Here is a 17463-nt window from a genome sequence, read left to right on the forward strand (position 1 = left end):
CATAGCCAATATAGTAAAAGTGCCCCCAAAGTCACCGAAATAGTAATGGTGCTCCACACAGTAGCCAATATAATCAAAGTACCCCCACCAAGTAGCCAATATCGTCAAAGTGCCCCCAAAGTCACCAAAATAGTAATGGTGCTCCACACAGTAGCCAATATAGTAACAGTGCTCCCTCAGTTACCAAAATAATAATGGTGCCCCCCCCACACACACACACAGTAGCTAATCTAATCACAGAGCCTGCAAATGGTTCACAGTGCCCCCGCACTGGGTGTGCACTGTGCCCTTGACGGCAACGTTGAGCCCCTCTATACCAACCAGGGCCATTGGGTAACATGGAAACATATTCCATAAGTGTTTTTTGGCATAGATAGTCACAATCTCTGGCGTGATCCCCGAAAAGTTGGGAAACCTGACGAAAATACGGCTGCGGGGCCCTTAGTAATTAATTCCCATTATGTTTACTGTGGGCAATAAGCACCTGTTAATGTGAATGGAGACTAAGCAATAAAGTTACCCAAAATCGATGGAGTAAGGAAACATATGTGAAAGGCTACAAAATGTCATTAAAATGTCAAATTCCAAACAAAATATTTGGATTAAATATGTGGATGGTTGCTCTAAGGGCTTATTCACATGGCCATCTGCGGGGCCGTACATGCAGCCGCAAATTGACGGCAATAGCGACACGGGGGGATACGGGCCGCACACCGTAAAAAGATAGAGCATGCTCTATCTTTCAGTGTGTGTGCGGCCGTGAGCCGGTGTTTTCTATGGAGGGAGGAGGGGTCACCTCCTCCTCCTCTCCAGCACACGGCGGTATACCCGCACAGCGGGCATACCGTGTGTGTATGTACCCTAAAGTAGGACAACATAATTGATGTAGGGTTATTATACAGGCAACAAATAAGGGCAAGTGTTAAATATTAATTTATCTCATGATTTCCACTACCTGGTGAGAACCCGGACCAAGGTGAGTATCAGATGCTCAGCACATGAGGCAATAATCTAAAGTTCAGGGGCTTTTGCCCTGGGTGCTAAATTTAGCAATACCATGATTAATCCCTCTAATTTACTATTTACTGTATTCCTAATGAATGCTTCGTGTCACTATTGAGGTTAATTCCCAAAAATATATCAGGTAAATAGCAACATGATATAAGATAACATTAAGAAAGAATTAGGTGCTTTCCTAGACATGAGCCCTAGACATCAATGAGCCCTTTGGGTAAAACAGTGACACCATGTTATCGAAATGAACAGGTCCTCTACCAGTGTTACAGACCTTTTACTAACTTTACAGCATTGTGCTTGGTAGAAAAGGAAGAGGCCAAAATGGATAGGTTATTAGATGGGTGGAGGTCCAAATGCTCAATGCTAGATGCTCAGTGGAGGTGCCAGGGTTTGGACCTCCACCCATCCAATAACCTATCCATTTTTAAATAGCACTTTAAAATATATTGACCGTCTTTCACTAGTACAAGCCATGCAGCCAGAAAATGTAATTCAACAATGTGATGTTCCGGACCCCTGAAGGGAACGCAAGGTCAATCAATTATTCATTTTTTATAGACACTCCCTGAAAATACGTGTTCTGGAAGGTGCAGGAAGGGAGATAGACTTGTCCACACAACATCCGGTATGGAACAACACTAGCTCACAACCCTGAACAGCTGAAAGCCGCTTTCACTAACCCCAATGAAACAAAGCCTTATCAGTACAGTAGACTGCCACCAACTTCTTGTTCCATATAAGCCTGGTCCAGGGTAGCACGTATATAACCAAGACACGGAAGTGGGGATTTGTGGATTGAGATAAAATAACAAAGCAGGTTAAATTTTATATTTAATTGCCTTAAAGCAGTGGTTCTCAACCTGTGGGTCGGGACCCCAGCGGGGGTCGGACGACCAAAACCTGGGGTCGCCTAAAGCCATCGGAGCCGCAATTTTACTGTGTTTTTACTGCGAGTTGCATGGTTTGGGGTCACCACAGCATGAGGAACTGTATTGCGGGGTCACAGCATTAGAAAGGTTGAGAACCACTGCCTTAAAGGCTCACTAGACAAAACAATAGCACTGTATTGTATACAGTTACACAGAGTACAACTAAAATCAGTGTACTACATGTATCAATTCACTGGTTCAGTTACCTAGTGCTGGACTAATTGGGGAAAGGTTAGTCCACACATGAAGATCCTTCCTGCTCTTGAGGTGACTGTAAATAATTCACCCAGGCAGATGGGCAGAAGGGTTGATGAAGGGGTTAAAGAATAGGCTTGCTTAACATGAGAACTAATGAGTGCATTTTCTGAAGCTTAGCTATGTCACTGTATAATTACATTTAATTAGTCTCATTACAGAGATCTGATGAAACTGATTTCTCTGATGCCAGTAAAATCTATATGGAGATACCAGATTTTCTTGTTTAGCATTTTTTTCTCGGCTACTTAACATTTTTTGGCTAAGAGATGTCCAGCTCAATACTATGATCCATCTCATAAGAAATAATCCTAAATGTGGTAGTTTTCGTCATTACTGCTACCCTTTGAACCATTTTCATAGAACAAAATACATTTGATGGCATCAATGTGATGTACCTCATGTACAAATCTCTGCAGCTCAGTCATTCCCCTCCCATCAGGGGTGTAAGTGGGAGAGGCTGGGTCCTATAGCAAACTTTTGACCTTTCCAACAAATATACAAATCTGTACACTCACACATGTTTATACAACCACACACATTTATACACACATGTACATACTCACATACACACACATACAGTTCTAGACTCATTTATACATTTTAATCACATATACACACTTTTTGCACACATTTATACACTCATTAATACATTTATAAACTTATACATGGAACACTTGCTTTTGTCAAGAGGATATAGGACGCTATTCAGGTCACCGCCTTAAGCCCATCCTCTCCTATAGTACGTCACTGCGGGGGGAAGACTTAAAGAGTAACTAAAATTTCAACAACATTTTGTAAATAAATAATGCAGATAATAATTAGGAACTATGTAATCTACTTTATTAGAGAAATATGTTCCTGTGTCCTTCTTTTTCCTCTGCCTTTCTTCCTTCTTCAACTCTCTACTACAACTTTAAAATTTGCTGAGGAAAAGAACGAGGGTCTGGTGGAATCGGGCCTTCCTTGAGAAATACCTGGCAAAGGATTTGATACCTTGACGATTGAGAATCCAAGTATTTCCCTCCTTCGAAGTAGAAAATGAGACTTTAAGAACTAAGTGGGAGGAGGTCTCTAATAAATGCTCTAAAGCAGTGGTTCTCAACCTGTGGGTCGCGACCCCGGCGGGGGTCGAACGATCAAAACACAGGGGTCGCCTAAAGCCATCGGAGCCACGATTTTATTGAATTTTTTGGCACGAATACAATATTCTTGTACATGGTTTGGGGTCACTGCAACATGAGGAACTGTATTGCGGGGTCACAGCATTAGAAAGGTTGAGAACCACTGCTCTAAAGTGTTTATGGAACTACTAGTACTAATGAACAATGAATCCCTTAGCGAGATTGAATTAGAACTGGAAGGTTTATAGAATAAATTAAAATTGGAACTTTCAAATGACGCAGTAATGAAACTCAATGAGGAAATAGAGACAGACTTAGAGAAATGGGAGAAAGAAGTTTGTAAAATGAAGCCTGAAAAATTCCAGTGGGATGTATCAGATTTCAAACAGGGGTGCACATATAGATGGTCACACAATAGAGGTAGAACGATGTCAAGAACCAGATCTAGGTCACGCTCCTCCTTGCAGACTTCGGAAATGGAACACCAGAGACTCATGACTAGGAGTAAAATGTAAAAAGCAAGGAGGCCAACACACAGAAGCAAGCCTTAGCTGAAGATGATGCACATACCTCTGGTAAAAGGAAATGGCACCCCCATCAGCAGGGAAAGAAACCAAAAAAAAGTTAGAGGTAATTAATCTTTCTTCCCGTCCTCTCTCTGATGTCCAGTGTGGTATTTTCAGTAAGGGGCTAATTTTTCCGCCCTCTAATGATTTCGATTTTTTTACAGCGTTAAAAGACCTGCATTTGTTTTCTCTGAAATTAATTTTAAAAAATTGCATTATAAAAAGGATATGGAGACGGATAGTCAGACGGAGAGGGATGCACTTCAGGCTTGAGAAGATCTTCTACAGGAACAAACCTTGCAAACTCCCAAACTCTCAGCCTTTCCCAGATCTACCTGTTCCCCTCCTTGTCCTTATGCCCCCAGGTGGAAAGTTTTACTAAATTGGCCAGAGATTTCAAGGCTCTCTGTAGATGTAGATGTAATGACATTCTAACACTTGTCGAACGTTAGGCCCTGAATTGCAAAATTATGATGATATCGTTGTGAAGGGGGGGGGGGGGTAATCTGGTCTAAGGACAAATACGAAAAAGAAGCCTTTAGGCAACTTAAAGTCCGTAACACATACTGTAAATTAGCGTATAACCCCACCAGCAGTTTCTCTGCTGAATTGTGTGACATTCTGCAATTAGCATATGAGAAGGGGATCTTTCCTAAAAAGGTACTCTAAGGAATGGTGGTACAAGAACCAAAAGTCACAACTTTATAACTCTTGCCCAAAATACACAAAGATCTTGTTGATCCCCCGAGGAGGCCGATTGTCTCTGGGATTGGGGGGTTATGTCACCCAATATGTAAATTTATTTACTACTACTTAAAACCCCTTTTAGAATGTCTGCCATCCTATGTAAGGGACAGTTCAGACGTCCTATCCAGAATCAACGGGATTTCTTTCAGGTCTGATATGGTGCTGGTCACGGCTGATGTTGGACTGGTGTTTCTTTTCTTGCTTCCATATGTACACCCCCACAACGGCTGTGTGAATGCACCCTAAGGGTCAGAAATAAGAGGACAGTGCAGTACAGAATCGATAGGCAAAAGAGATGATACAGGTAAAGGGCCTAGAAATCCAAAATACAGAAGATAAACATCAGTTAGCTCCAAAAAAAATACTTAGAGCATGCATGGGAAAAAGCTTTCATGGGATTTCAGAGTCCTGGTCCACAGGATCATTGGGCTAGTTCTGTTACATCCAAACAAGACAGACCAGCAGAGGAGAAGTGGAGGAACATTCTGTCCACCTGTGCAAAGTCAGAGGGTAAAGCTATTTCAGACAGAATGCAACCCAAGAACAAATCAGTGCTTACTCATCAGTGCATACTCAGCTGTACTTTAAGTTCCGAGTACCGTGCTGAAGCTTAAACATGCACAGATGTAACAGAAATATTCTCTAGGTACAGAAAGAGTGAATTATTAGTCTTGTTATCTGCCCGAGGTTTCAACGAGTTTTTAAAGGGGTTTGCCCACGACAGAAAGTACTCAAATCTTAATCCCCTAGTGATCCTAAAATGATAAAGATAACTTTAAATAGTTAATTTGCAATTTTTCTCCTATCCCAGGATCAACTAGGTGGGTGTAAGATCCTGATGTGTGGTTGTGGCCTAGCTGAGCAGTCACATGGTCTGGTCTTGACATTTCCTAGATTATCATGCTACAGGGTTTATCTACACTTTCATCAAGTCTTCTACTTATAATATCGACATATAGAAAAAGATTTATGACATGAATAGAAGATTCCTAACTAGATAACAGAAATAGAGAGTAGAAATGAGCGAACTTAATGTCTGACTTCGGGTTCGGCATTCTGTTTCGGGTGAGTAGCTAGGGGCGTTCATTTGCCAGATTGGCTGTTTAGCCTCCCATACAGGAATATGTCCAGTTCGTGGCAAAAGCCATAAAGAGATATCACCTAACCCCTGTCACACAAACCTCTGCTATGACACATATAACAAGTTGTCTTTTTCACTGCTACAATTTTAGGATACAATAAACTCATTGAGCCTTGCAGCGCTGGGGACCTGGGAGTTATCCCGCCGATCGCGCCGGCAGCTTCAATAAGATGGCAGCGCGTGGGTGCCATCTTTGTGACGATCGTCAGTCCCTTTGACATCAGCGGGTAGCGGCGATCGGTCGCCATGACAGCCTTGGGTCTTCCGAAGACCCAAGGCTGTCTCGTTTTAACCCACTCATTACAATGTGCGATTTGCACATTTTAATAAATGAGGTGGAAAATCCCGATATACTGCCTCACTGTAGTATGAAAACGTTATTAGTACAGATGATGGCAAAATAAAAAAAAAAATTTGTCCAGGAGGTTTTAATTTTTGTAAGTGTATGAAAACATTATAAAAACTTATACAAATATGGTATCTCCGTGATCATACTGACCCAAAGAATAAAGTAGACGTGTCATTTTGGCACAGTAAAATCCGTAAAATCCAAGCCCACAAGAAAATGGCGCAAATGCGTTTTTTCACCAATTTTACCGCATTTGGAATTTTTCCCCCTTCCCAGTACATGGCATGAAATATTCAATACCATCACTATGAGGGGCAATTTGTTACGCAGAAAAGAAGCCATCACAGAGCTCTCTACATGTAAAAATAAAAAAGTTATAGATCTTTAAAGGTGGGGAGTAAAAAATGGAAATGAAAAAACAAAAAAAGGGCCAGGTTAAGGGATTAAATACCTGTGCAAGCAGTTTGCACTGAAAAGAACTCAGAAAAACTAGTGCAAGCAGCTTAGTAAATGTCATTGGATTTGGAAATAACTTCTAAACTAAACCCTCACAGATAAAGGCTTTTTAAGAAGCAGAGCTCTCCCTCGCTGTGCACACTCGCTGTATCAGCTAAGCACTTTCTTGTCTTACAAGTGGCAATGCACATAAATAGTTCCAGATGCCTGACCACGTGATTTCTGGGAAAAGCGCCGTTTACCGAAAGCAAATAACTGCGCGGACGAATATAATAGCTGAAAGAACTGCAGGACAAGCCGGGGTTGTCACTGTCTTCATATAAACAGCCCTGGGCTTAGGTTCATTCATATTCAGTCTGCTAGTAACCCATTCAGCATGTGACAAAGCATCACAAAGGGGGGAGATAAGGAACAGCACATTCACAGATCAGGATAAATAGACTTCACGGAATGTGAGTACATAAATGAGCCCTTCTTTTATCATGCTAGGGCAGTGATGGCTAACCTATGGCACTGGTGCCAGAGGTGGCACTCGGAGCCCTTTCTGTGGGCACTCAGGCCATCACCAGAGAGGACTCCAGGTATCTTCCTGCAGTCCCAGACAGCCCAGGACTTGCTGTGCACAGAGCTATTTTAAAGTGACAGCTCTACCTGGGACTATTTTTTGCTTTATTGGTGTCCTCAGAGTGCTGGTATCAATGAAAACTGTGACAGAAAAGGAAGTATAAATCACAAATTAAATTTCTGTGCTGGCACTTTGCGATAAGTAAGCAGGTCTTTGTTGTAGTTTGGGCACTCGGCCTCTAAAAGGTTTGCCATCACTGTGCTAGGGGGTTAGTTTGCACAAAGTCCAGGTTTGTTAAAATCAAAGCTGAGAAGCCAGTGAATTACCATATTATTTTTGCATATACGCAAGTAGAGAAATTCATACTTCTCTCCCAAACTTAGTCATAGCGCAAATTCACTTTTCGGCATCTTCAGGAATGCAACTTAAATTATATATGCAGAAGCATAATTAGCAAATGCTGGCCAAATAGTAGATTTCTGCATATTTGTATGTATTTGTACACACGTGTTTATACAATAACAATTAATTATTTACTATACACACAAAGTTCTACACAAACATTTATACAATCATCACACTCACACATTTATGTACTTATATACACTCATGCATACAGTATATACAAACTCATACAATACATAGACACACACACAGTGGGGCTCATTCACTAAAGGTGCACTGCAAACTTTTGTCGGACTGTGCACCTTTTTTGGGGCTAAAACGGCTTGTACATGTATTGTGTGTGCGCTTGGATTGTGGCACAGGTGACTCTTTTTGTGGCGCAGCTGTGCTGGCTTCCATGCGACACAAATTAGGGGGCGGGCCGTCCGACGATCCAACTGATTCGGACAGAGAGCAGAATTTAACTTTCAAATTGTGTCGCAAGCCCTAGCACTTAGATGCACCACTAAAAAGATGGTGAACTCTGTCGGACCTGAGTGGGGAAGTGACCCATGCATGATATCGGGCACACGATCTTAGCAAATCGCCGCACGCTGAATTATAGTCGGGCAATGCACTTTCTGTGAACTCTGTTGACCCTGTAATTAAATGAGCCTCAGTATATCCCCCGAATATAAGACCTAGTACAATTTTGTTCAGGTTTAGAAATATAAGGCCTCCCCTGAAAATAAGACCTAGTGGCAGTCATTGCAGCAGCTCCCTCCACATCATACATTATTATTAGTAAATCTTTTAGATTTTGCAGAAGGTTGTGCCATGGGGGAAGAATTCATGGAATTAAATCAATGACTGTTGTGCTGCAAATGTGATACCGGCAGCTACCCGGATAAGAAGGGTCATTTATGGAAAGTGCTTTTACTAAACATGAGAGATTGGGGCCAATGATTCTAATAGAAATGGAGTCACAAGAAATACAGCATGAAATTCAGAGTTTGGAGGGTCACAAGAATGTTAGAGAAGTAGATTTTCTGTTCAACGATAAATGTAAATTCTTGTTCATGGAAAAATAAGACATCCCCTGAAAATAAGACCTAGTGCCCTTTTAGGAGCAAAAATTAATATAAGACACTGTCTTATTTTCGGGGAAACAGGGTAGCATGTGACGCACCCAGGGCACGTGCATTTAATAAACTAATAAAACTTCAGCTTTATCTCTGCCTTGGGCGGTGCGGCTGGAGAGTGGCGTTGGTGGTCATGCTTGAGGTTGCTCTTGCTGATTAATTAGTTTTATTTAGAACCAAGTCGGCCAACACTTCGACATTGTATATGGCACCATATGCTAGCTGTATGAATTGCATATGGCTGCCATAGAACTGCATTGTGCATGGCATTGTGTATGGTGAGCGCACACGTGTTTCAAATACCGCGCCATTCCCGGGAAAAAGATTGCATGCTCTCTCTTTTGCCATAAGAATGGCCTGGCAGCAAGGCTCCCTATGGAGAGGGGAGGGGTAAGCAGCACTCATCCCTCCACCTCTCCAGCCGAACATATGCTACACTCAGGTCCCAGCCCCGGTGTAGCATACGTCCATAGTTAAGGAGACAGAGTTGGAGTTTAGTGAAACAATTTTTAGGAAGAAAAATGCAATAATTCTAGGTTAATAAATACCCCCACTGTGCTCCTGAATAAAAAAGCCCTCATAGTTCTCTAGCCAACAACCACACTGAGTCCACTTCACATGCGCTATGAATAAAAGAACACTGCAACTGTCCATATTTAAAAATAAAAGTACCTTTTAAATACCTTGTAAAGTTGGGCCACACCAAATACTGAAAAGAGTACATCTATGAAAAAAACATTGTGAGAAATCTGTCAGATTTTAGCAGAACGGTTTTGATGAGTTGGGATTTGGGTATTTGACCTATTGTGACAGATGAGATTCTTAGCTTTAAAATGGCACCAAAAGCTTGTTTCTATGTACTATAGAACTAAAGATATGGGCACCTGAATCCTTAAGACTATAATAGTGACTCATCTCAGGCAAAATATGACTATTCTCTGCTCATTTTCATGTGACTTTGGAGGAGATTTTTCATAGGTAAATGACTGAGATTTCACATTCAATAGGAAATTCTAAAAGGGACAATTCATACTCTGAGAGGGCTTATAGTTTTATGGGAGAAAATCTGGTGACAGTGTCTCTTTAATAATCAAAAAAGCCAAATAAAAGACTTATATTGTCCTTGAATGACCCTTAAACAATGTATTCCTTCTTAATCATGACTCATCTACATGGGAAACCCTTCCAAGTTACTTTTAGAGACAAACAGACATGGTGATCCCTGGCTCGGATAAGTAAGTGATTCATAACTGCCCTTTGCTGTGGTTTTCCTATCCTTTGCCGTAGCATTTCTGAATAATTTTTGTTCGCTGTTCTCTTTCCTTTGAAATGTGGGTATCATATGTTCTCTTTAAATGAATCAAGAAGCAATTGTTGGCTTTCTGCAGAAATACAGGTCACAGTGTTATAACCATATTCTGAAAGTTGTAGTCAGCAAAGCGCAGTACAGGCGGTTCCCTACTTAAGAACACCTGACTTACAGATGACCCCTAGTTACAAACGGACCTCTGGATATTGGTAATTTATTGTACTTTAGCCCTAGGCTACAATAAACTGCTTTAACAGTTATCAAATGTGTCTGTAATGAAGCTTTATTGTTAATCCCGGTTCTTATGAGAATCCAACATTTTTAAAATCCAATTGTCACAGAGACCAAATAAATTTTGACTGGGGTTACAATAATAAAGTATATGGTTCCGACTTACATACAAACTCAACTTAAGAACAAGCCTACAGAACCTATCTTGTATGTAACCCGGGGACTGCCTGTATATGGATTGTGCACCAAGAAATAGGCCCTGCATTACACCATACAGGGTGTAACAAAAAGGTCGGGATGGTGGAATATCTCACAAAATACACATCAGATCGAAAAACAGGGGGGGGGGGCAGATTTACAGTCTATGAAGCTGCAGCACAGAAGAGCTCTAGTAACATCCGCAGAGCCCTTCAGGCTCATTAGCATGGTTCTATGAATAAGTGTCCCTGGTTGTTCATGGTTGATGGTGGATTTCGTTTAAATTTTGCTTCATATATTATTCATTGATCTACAGAACTATACTATATCTTCTTTTTTTAAAGGGAACCGGTCACCAGATTTACCACATTGAACTACTAGCCACCTCAGGTTGGTTACAAAATCCTTTCTAGGATTTTCCTTCTTTGAGAGTTCTCCCCCGTTTACCTATTTAAAAAAATCTCATCCAAAGCCATGTGAAAATGAGCAGAGAAGAGTCGTATTTTGCCTTAGATGAGTCACTTTTACAGTCTGAAGGAGAGACATCTCCTATTTTGGGTACTCTAATACCAAGATACATATTTTTGGTGTCATATTAAAAGATAAGAATCTCATCTTTCAGGTTGCAGCAAAATTGTGTTTCTGGAAGTTACTTTATCTGTGAGCTCTTGCTTCTTGCTCATCCTCTTTTAGATACATTCTAGCTTTTTTTATGTGTCCATGTGTAAAGTAAACTGGGACCCAGGAAGAAAAACAGGATAGTGAGCCCTAAGCTATGCTCCCAAAGCTGACACCTGCCTACTGTCTTAGCGAGTCGTAATGATCAGTGCCGCCCCTACAAAGATTGGAGCCTCGCAACTGGAAAATTTTGTGGGCCCCCACAGAATGATAATCCGGTTCTGTGTGCACAGTGAGTTCCCTGCACCTAGGAAAGGAGGAGGGTTTTCTCTCCCTTCTCCTCATCAGGGCCCCTGAACACTGTCACACTAAACCCCCCTGATGGCCGCCCTGGTAATAACCTAGGACAACTAGAAGACAATCTCTCTTTAGGTCTCTATGCAAACAAGAGAACAAGACAAACAAACAAAAAAACACAATATGGGCGGAGTGGAAAAACCAGATCAGCAACTATGGCAGCAAAATCTGAAGGGCAGAAATCAGGTCAGCCATCCACTAGAACCCAGTTCAGACTGCCAGACAAGTGAATAACAGAAAAACTCAAGGTCTCCTCAACCTATTAGCGCAGATCCAGGAAGATGCTGACACAAACATGACAGAATAGCTCCATTACAGTTTATAGGCACAAAGAGATACAACATTTCCCGACCGCCTAAGGGGATTTGCTAGTTACCAGTGATGATAAGTGTCTCTGAAACCTGTAAAAAGAATGAGTTATGCTTGGGGCGGTGTACCTGAGCATTTCACTAGCACATATGAGCCCTCATAGGTTTCCTATAGTATGTCCGCTTGATTCTATGCTATGATGGACTGTATACATACATTTTTCTAACACAATGTAATCCTATAGTACAGTATGGGTGAATATCACATAATAAATATACTAAATTCATTACTGTTTGGCTTTTAGACATAAAGAACATCTACATCAGAACTCACACAACTTTGTGCAATGTTTGTTAATACACATAACACACATCCAAGATCGGCCAAGTTGGAGTTGGTGTGGTCACCTAAGGTTAACAACTTAGTTTCTGAACTTTGGACAGAAGTTATGGTTCATATATGATTAAGTAAGTTGTTTTTCATAATAAATACAGTAATATATAACTTATCTTAAAGGGCAGGTCATGAGAGGACAATACATAGACAATGGGGCACATTTACTCAGGGTCCGTGGAACGCGTTTCCGTTGGGTTTCCCGAATTTTTCAGATTTGCGCCAAATTGCAAAGGGTTTTTTTCACGCACGTGATCGGATTTGACGCATCAGTGCCAGCTTTCATGGGACACAAATCGGGGGCGTGGCCGTCGGACAACCAGGCTGATTCGGACAAACCGCAGAATTTAAAATTCAAATTTTGTTGCAAGATCAGCACTTGCATACACCGGGAAGAAGAAGGGGGACTCCGGCAGACCTCTTTGGTGAAGGGATACAGGCAATAAATTGGACACACAATCTTAGTGAATCGAGGCAGCTCCGAATCCTCGACGTACAATGCACCTCGGGGATCGCGACGGGACGGGTAAGTAAATGTGCCCCAATGTTTCTGCCTTTTCACAAGTTAAGACGTGCGGAGGAGAACCCAGGCATTGTCTACAGACAGTCCCTTGAAATAACCATATCACAGACAGCTAGCCAACCCATCTGAATGACAATAGATTATCTGAGTGCTAGCTTCCAGGATTTCTCAGCTAGGCAAGAGAAAAGCTGCAGGTTTATATACAGCGACTAGTGAACAGCAACCAGATCCCATCTATTGAATTCAATGCAATGAAAATATGTTGTCTATTCGCAGGATAAAATAGATTTTTATGGCAAGTATTTATAATGTCGCCAGCTGCACACCGCAAGTGGAATTACGGGATCCACGAGAATACCGCAGGGCGAGCGACACATGGAGAACCTGATGACCCTACCTTCCCACTTCATTGCTTACCGGATTTAAGGTACTGTTTCTCCTTGGATGTGCTACCACATCGATATTGAATATCTGAAAGACGTGGATGCAGAGGGAAAAACTTTTTAGACAAGTATTTATAATGTGCCTAACCCTAAATAGAATAGTAAATGATTGATTCTTTATAGTATCCTGGTTAGAACATGAGAGTTGCCATGTGCCCCCAAATGGCAAACTGTACAGAGGTATTTTGAGTGATGAGTTCCAAAGATCGGAAGCTGCGTCACAGAAGACTCCTGCGGCAAAGGTTTAATACTGGATCCTGAGAATAAAAATTGTGTCTGCTTCTAAAAGAGGGTACTAAGAGGTGTAGGGAAATATTTTAAAGGAGCTGCCCCTACTTCTGGGACCTTAGAGATCTGCAGAATTGGGGGCTGCAATTGTCCACAAATGGCATTTTTGTTCCATTTTTAAGCATGCGTTTTCAGCCCGTTAAAAAAGGCATGCCATTTGAAAACGCATCCGTTTTTGACCGTTATCTTAATTAAGATAATTCGGAAAAAATCATCAAATGTACTTCAAACGCATGCTTAAAAATGGACTAAAAACTGAATCAAAACGCTAACGTGTGGCATCCCACACGCTAAGGGTGATGTCACACATGGCATTTTTAGATAGCAAAAAAACGCACCCGTTTTTAAAAATCCACATGCGTTTTTGAAAATGCATCTGTTTTTTTCCAGTTTTCCAAATTTGCGCAATTAAAGACAGACAAAACAATGAGCGTTTTCGAAAAACACATAGGTTTATAAAAAAGGATGCATTTTTTTAACGAATGCATTTTTTACGATCTGAAAACGCACTAAAAACTAAAAACGACCTAAAAACGCCATGTGTGACATTACCCTAAGGGTGATGCCACACATGGCGTTTTGAACACGTTTTTTGGGCCGTTTTTGAGCAGTCCGTTAAAAAACGCATGCGTAAATAACCCATCCGTTTTTAAAAATGCATCCATTTTTGGAAAAAGCATGCGTTTATGCACATTAATTTTTTTAACGCATGCGTTTTCTTCGATCTGAAAACGCACTAACTAAAAACGGCCTAAAAGCGCCTCGGGTGTCTCCACCCTAAGGAGATCTTGTGCAGCAACAAAGAAGTGAATGGAACACCAATCAGGTATGTACATGTGCGCATGAGATCCCAGCAATCTGACATCTAGCGATCTGTAACTTACCTCCTACTTTTAGGATAAGTTGTAAATTACTTTACTGGTGTAACCTTTTAAATTGGAGTGTTATGGGATCTTGTCTCAAATGTTTGGTTATTAATTTAGTTGCCACATTTTGGACTTACAGTGAGGCACCTATTCCTGCTAAGAGGTTATCAAGGTGTGGACCAGTGTGAATAGATTCTAGCGAATTCAGGTGTTTAATTAGGCCAATGTTCCTTATCAATGAAGAGTCAATAATGATAAAGATTAGAAAGAAAATCCCCAATTTATAACTGCACCCATGTGTACTCATAGTTTTGTAGGTTTGTGTATCCCAGCAATACAAGTGTTGGAGTTGCCATTTTGTTGTTAGATGTTAAGTAAGAGAACTTCAGTTTTGCCACATCCATCCCCAAACCACTCCATCTACTTTATCCAAAAGTGGTCAGTGGGTTCAAAATGCCAAAACGCATGCCTTTAACCTCTTCATGAAGCAGCTTTTTTTTGTTCATTTTTTGCTCCCCACATTCAAAAATCTATAACTTTATTATTATTCCATGTACAGAGCTGTGCAGAGGGCTTATTTCTGAGTAACAAATTGCACTTCGTAGTGATGGATGGTATTTATTATGCCATGCCTTGTCCTGGAAAGCAGGGAAAAAAAATTCCAAATGTGGTGTAATCTGTGAAAAAACACATTTGCACCATTTTCTTGTGTCCTCAATTTTTACGACTTTTACAGTGCGCTCCAAATAATACCACTATTTTATTCTTTGGTTCAGTACGATCACAGGGATACCAAATGTATCCATTTTTTATTGTGTTTTAATACATTTTAATGATTAAAACCTTTTATACGAAAAACATTTTCAGGATGAGCTGACGTTTTCATTGATACAATTTTGAGGACAATACGACCTTTGAATCACTTTTTGTAATTTTTTTTATATGTTGCAAAATGGTGGAAAAGTGGAGTTTTGGACGTTGGCCGCTATTTTCTGTTACTGGGTTAAATGCTGGGAATAACCGTAATCATGTTTTGATAGATCAGGCATTTTAGGACACGGTGAAACCTTACATGTTTGTGATTAACCTGTTTAAATCAGGTTTTATTAATTTATTTTTTTAACTATTTTTTTTTTACTATTTTTCAGACCCCCTAGGGTACTTTAATTCTAGGTTGTCTAATTGATCCTACCATATACTGCCATAGTACAGTATTGCAATATATGTGGATTTTCCACATCATCTTTTACAGTTTGCAAATCTCACATTGTAATAGATAAGCTAAAACTAGACAGCCTCAGTCTTTGTATGACCCAAGGCTTTAGTGGCAACAGATCGCCACTCCCCGATGACATCACGGGAGCGACGATAAAAAAAAAAGATGGTGGCACCCACTCACTGCAGTCTTTTAAATGTCGCCGACGGCAATCAAAGGATTGACACCAACAAAAAGTATTAGCACTGATCACAGGTGATAGCGGTGGGTGTTTGCTGCAATATGCAGCAAACCCAATGTCCTCTCCATATTTTTTTTAGAACTTCATGACGTACTATTACTCCATGGAGTATCAAATGGTTAATCCAAAAATACTAATGTGCAAGGCATAATAAATAAGGCCACTACAATCTATTTATTGAAATGTCATGTACAAATGACACAATGACGACACAAGTCATAGTGTTATGTAGAGGTCTTGGTCTTTGGTTCTTGCCAGTCGTATGTTATTTAGTAGTTCTTTAAATTTGGATACAATGCTTTCTACTTAAAGGATGACTAGTCTAGTATCCTGTCTTTTTACATAACTATTACAAAGGACAGTCTGCAGACATACCGATTACTATTACTTATGGCCAGGTATGCACCTCCCACGAGGCATTTTGAGAACATGGGTGGACTGTGTGACGAGGAGCCATGGGTGGGGGCTCTGTGAGGAGAGATCGGACATGGGGGGGGGCTGGATGAGGGAGGTGGACATGGAGGGCAGAAATAACAGAGATGAGGTTACACATAAATATATTTCCTTTTTTACTTTGCACCAATGATGTAACATCACATGACAGAAGCAGAAGTGCAGCCCCTGAAATCATAAACATGTGCCAATGCCCGATCTATTAAAATATTTAAATAATTATCCCTTAGGAGTCTAATGAATTTGTAATTTTTTTCCCCTTCCCAGTACAGGGCAGGGAGCACAACCTGCCGTGCAGATAGCAAGCCTCATATAGCTCTGGAAATGGAGAAATAAAAAAGTTAGAAAGTTGCAAGATGAGGAGTCAAAAACAGAAAAGGGCTGTGGTATTAAAGGGGCACAAGAACTGGGGTCTGTTGTATCCCAAATGACTGTAGTGGCAGGATGGACATAAGGGTTGCCGCTCCAATCAGTCGAGATATCAGAGTATGGCGCAGAACTAACTCACTCAACACCATAGAGATGGATAAAAAAGCAAGGAACATGTTGTACTCTGTTCATTTGCGGTACAGCGGACCCCCCTTTTTGTAATCTGTCGGTACCTCAATTGATTATTTGCAGTAAGCATAGTATATAGCTATTTGACAGGTGAAGGGGTGGGGGCGTCTTTCTATGGTTTACTTCAGGCAGTAAAGAGGTTAGGTTCACCCATGAAGGGGCTTCTGCACATCAAATTGTGACCATCAAGTTTTGTTTAGTGTGACCACCAGAAGGCAATCATTTCAGTGTACATTGTCCAAATTCTAACCCCAAGGCAGATGCCGTACCACCTTCATGTTCAAGTTCTACCTTCCTAATTAGAAATGTGTGGACACAAGGTGGAGATCACAATGATAAATGAATAAAAGTTGAATTTATTATATGTACAAAAGAGATATAAAAGTGTACATCAATAAAATATTGCAAGTCCTAAAAAAAATGCCAAAAACTTCGCCCAACCAAGAGTTTCACCTGTTCATATTTAAAAAAGTTGTTGGTCTCAGAATGATGCGATACAGCTAATTCTTTTGATATTTTTTTAATGTATTGAACCAAATCATAAAATACAAAAAATAAAGGAGAGGCGTTTTTTGTACTGCACAGCGAAAGCCGTCAATACGGAGCAAATATGGAAATGGCGCAACTGCTTTTTTTTCAATTGTGCTGCATTTGGAATTTTTTTGCAGCATTATAGTATGTTAAATACTGACACTAGGAAGTACAATGTGTCACATAGATAACAAGCCCTCAAAAAGATAACAAACTTTGTAAACTGAAAAGTAAGAAAAGGGCCAGGTCGTTCG

The sequence above is a fragment of the Engystomops pustulosus genome, chromosome 8 (genome assembly GCF_040894005.1).
Source record: "Engystomops pustulosus chromosome 8, aEngPut4.maternal, whole genome shotgun sequence".
Lineage (NCBI taxonomy): Eukaryota > Metazoa > Chordata > Amphibia > Anura > Leptodactylidae > Engystomops > Engystomops pustulosus.